Source organism: Microtus ochrogaster, unplaced genomic scaffold (genome assembly GCF_000317375.1).
Source record: "Microtus ochrogaster isolate Prairie Vole_2 unplaced genomic scaffold, MicOch1.0 UNK1, whole genome shotgun sequence".
In the NCBI taxonomy this organism is placed as follows: Eukaryota; Metazoa; Chordata; class Mammalia; order Rodentia; family Cricetidae; genus Microtus; species Microtus ochrogaster.
The window spans coordinates 20,908,976-20,912,043 of NW_004949099.1; positions in this window are offsets into that span (position 1 = coordinate 20,908,976).

The following is a 3,068-nucleotide window of genomic DNA, read 5'->3' on the forward strand; positions in this document are numbered from 1 at the left end:
TGGTAAAAGCTAGCCATTTGGGCAAGAAACTGTACTTGCTTCAATTGCTGATAGTGTACTGTCCAAATTGGAGCAGTAGGACACAAAAGAAAGTGACTGACAAACTTTGTCAAGACAAGGTAAGAAAGTTTTTCGAAATTCCCTACTTCTCAAAAATGTCTGTCAGATATTCTAGGCCTATAGGTTGAAGATGGATGCCCCAACGTTACAAAAGAAAGTAGGTGATTGTCCAGGTAGCCAGTTATTTCTGTCATCTCTTAATTTAGGAAGTCCCTTGTTCTGCACTTCCTGTTTACTCAGGTAATATTGTATTCTTCTCAGGTCTTTGATGGGGTTGATAGTTACATTTCTTCCTAATCATGGTAGAAAGCAAATTAGGTACGTTTCAACTCTGGAATCGTCAGGAAGGACAGCTGATGGATTATTTTCTCTATTTTTCCAAATACAAATGGACTGCATATTGTAACTGTAATTCTTACTTGATAACTGTTTTTGTTGTATGTAATTTTATTTTGTTAAATGTAAAATGTTCCTTTTTAGTTAGAACAAAAGGTGGGAAATGTGGACTATTCCTTTACATGTGTGAATATATGTCACTGTAATTAGGTTAATTAAGAAATTGACTGGCCAATAGCTGGACAGGTAGAGGTAAGACAGGACTTGCAGACGAAAAGAAGGCACAAAAAAGAGGAGGAGTCTGAGAATTGTGAGAATACACACTCAAAAAAAGGAGACTTCAATTTCCCAGACTCCAAAAGACAGTCCAAATAGCCAGATGTGGACTCAACTTATCTATAGGAGGATTTCACGAGGCTGATGCCCCTCTACAGAAAGGAGTCTTTTCCCTTACCACAGGCAGAATGAACAAATGGCTTACCCAGGGTGTCAATTAGCATACCAAAGCCAGTGCTGGCCTCAGGGCTCCCTCAGTATCACAATCACTTTTCTGAGTCCCTGCTACCATCCTAGTATACTTGATGTTTTGTGCGTGTGAAAATAACAATCTACACTTGTGGACATGAGCCTGTCTTCTCCAATGAGTATTTCCAGCACTTTTGCAAAAAATAAGACATTTATAGCCCCGAGTGTTCATGCCTGAGTCTTCCATTCTGTTCAATTGGTCTACATGCCTATTTTCGAGCTAGTAGCATGCTATTTTTATTACTGCCTCTGTAATATAACTTGAAGCCAGATGTGGTGACTTAGTAATGCCTCCAGCCTTACTGCTTTTGTAGAGGTTTGCTTTGACTATCTCAGGTCTCTTGTGTTTTCAAAGGTATTTTAAGTTTGTTTTACTTATGTGTGGTGGTTTGAATGTCATTGGCTCCCATAATCTCATAGGGAATGGCACTCTTAGGAGGTGTGGCTTTGTTGAAGTAAGTATGGCCTCCTTGGAGAAAATATGTCAAAACAATAGGAGGTGGACTTTGAGGTCTCAAATATGCTCCAGTCAGGTCCAGAGTCTCAGACCACTTTCTCTTGCCTGTGGGTCAAGACGTAGGAATGTCTGTCTGTATGCCACCATGTCATACTATGATAATAAACTAAACCTGATAAAATGTGAGCCACTCTATTCAAATGTTTTTCTTTTTTAAGAGTTTCCGTGATCATGGTGTCTCTTCGTAACAATAGGAGACCTAACAAGACACTATGTCTCTGAAGAATATTGGTATTTTGATGGGAATTGTATTAAATCTGTGGATTGTTCATTCTACCAACCCAAGAGCATGAATGATCTTTCCTTCTAGGGCCTTCAATTTCTGTGGGGTGCTTTTAAGTTCTCATACTGGTTATTTGCTTCCAGGTTAGGTTTACTCTAGCTATTTTAGAAGTAACTTTGATAGGAATGTTTTCATGATCTCTTCTCCATGTTAGTGATATATAGGAACATGTCTTTTCTTAAGTGTTAATTCTATACTCTACTACTTTGCTTCAAGCATTTATCATTTGCAGGAGTTTCCTGATGGAAACTTTAAGGTCTCTTGTATATAGTCATTGAACTGTCTTTTTTTCTTGCTTTCTGTTAATTAATGATAAAGTAGTCAAACTTTGGAAATAAGAAGCTATACTGAATAACTGCTGTGTTCCAAATACTAGGGAGACGTAATCCAAATTCTACTCAGTCTGAGTTGTAGATTTTTATATAGGTGCCTTTTACTTTACTGAGAAAGTCCTTTTTAATCTTAATTTTCTATGTGAGTGTATAAAAACTAAGAGCACTTTTTTTGTGTGTGTCTGGTGTCTATGGTTCCTTTTTCAGGGTCTGTTAGCATAGTGAGTTATCTTAACTGGTTTGTGAATTAACAACTCTAGCTCGTATTCCTTGCCTCACAATAAACTCAAGCTTACAAGCATCATTTTTTGTATATGTTGTTGTGGGATTCAGTTTGCTAATATTTTTGTTACTTGTTTATTACTTTGGAGATGGGAGTTTGCCCTATTAGACACGTTATCTTACCTCAGCGAAGTTATCTCTTCTTATAGAATTTATCCTAATATTATCAACGTAGTCTTCTAGGATAAAGTCGAGGATTCTGAGCTTAGCTTCCTTTAGGCTTTGGACTGTGTCTCTGGATCTCGGAGTGGGACAGGCAGTCTGTCGTTTCAAAATGTAGATACCCAAGTTTCCTGAAGATAAGGGACCGGGTGATGGGAAACACCGAAACATTAAAGCGTTCTCGTTTATCAAGGAAATCTTTTAGAAAGATGAAGGAATTTTAAGTCTCAGACCTGTTTTCCCACTCTCTCCACTTTGCAAAAGATTTCATCAAAACAAAGTCCTTCGCGTTGCCTGGCGAAGCCTCTAAACCAGGTAGCAACGGTCACGCAAAGTTGGTAACTGTTCAGATAAAGCGTGTTGGTGGTTTCAAGCACAGAAAAGGGCAGGCAGCTTATTTTCACTACTCAAATGCCCCACAATGCTGCCAGCCTTGCGCGCAGACGCTGGAGGAGCCCGCGCCACTTGGAAAGCCTTGCCCCTCCCGGAGGAAGTGGGCGGAATCTCTCGTGGCGACTCATTTGCTGCGGTGCCTCAGTACGTTCGACGTCACTGCGCCGCGACCCGGAAG